This window comes from Penaeus monodon, chromosome 19, assembly GCF_015228065.2.
Source record: "Penaeus monodon isolate SGIC_2016 chromosome 19, NSTDA_Pmon_1, whole genome shotgun sequence".
Taxonomy (NCBI): domain Eukaryota; kingdom Metazoa; phylum Arthropoda; class Malacostraca; order Decapoda; family Penaeidae; genus Penaeus; species Penaeus monodon.
In genome coordinates, this window is record NC_051404.1 from 40,731,765 (window position 1) to 40,732,688 (window position 924).

Here is a 924-nt window from a genome sequence, read left to right on the forward strand (position 1 = left end):
GCCTACTAAATCTACTATCACTTCCCTCGTACACCTTCCTCCTGACGCGATACATGCCTCTCACGCCCATATGCCATCATCACCAACACCATCACCCTTTCCTCTTCCTTCAACTCATTCCCACTCTACAACCTGCCCCCCACTCTCTCCTCCCCTCACTCCCACTCGAGCAACAACCCCCTCCCCCCTCACTCCTACCCGTGCAACCCCCTTCCCCTCACTCCCTCCCGTGCAACACCCCTCCCCCCTCACTCCCACCCCAGTAAGGTCGGAATGTCTCACAAGGCATCGGTAAAGCGAACAGAGAGGTATGCAAATCAACAATGAGAGAAAAAAAACAACAACACGAAAAAAAACGAAAAAGAAAACAGAAGAAAAAATAAAGATAAAAAGAAAGAAAGAAAGAAAAATGATTAAATCGTTATCACTCTACCACCTCCCCCTCCCTCCCCCCCCTCCTCACCTAACGCTTTTCGACTAATCGCTTCCATGTTGCCGCGTCTTCTGCTAATTACCTTCTGGTTTTAGTCAATCTCCTTTACTTATCTCTTTCTTCATATTCGTTCATTCATTTAATGGAGGAGAAGCGAATAATTGGTCAATATTTCCCTCTTTATCGAGTTTCATTGGCTTTGGCGAACGATCTCAAATGGACACGAAATTTATAGTGTAGGATTTTACCGGTTTTTATCAGGCCAGTTATCTCATTCTTTCATTTTCATTATGGATTCGTAATTATTTCGATAAACCTAGGAAGATGAATAACCTAGACGTACTATTTTTAAAATTCCAACAAATATCTTGTATATTAACCTAGTATCAAGAAAAAGTTAAATATATGCTGAATGTTATTATCATAACCAAACACATGAGGGAAGATAAGAATCAGCCAATAATGATTTTTAACAACAAGAACAATGGACT

The 924-nt window shown here is 41.5% G+C and overlaps 1 long non-coding RNA gene across 1 annotated transcript in view; it reads right to left on the reverse strand.

Annotated features, from left to right (window-relative positions):
- Positions 1-924, reverse strand: part of LOC119585238 — a 123,888-nt gene that overhangs the window by 68,885 nt on the left and 54,079 nt on the right. The gene's annotated exons all lie outside the window — the stretch shown is intronic.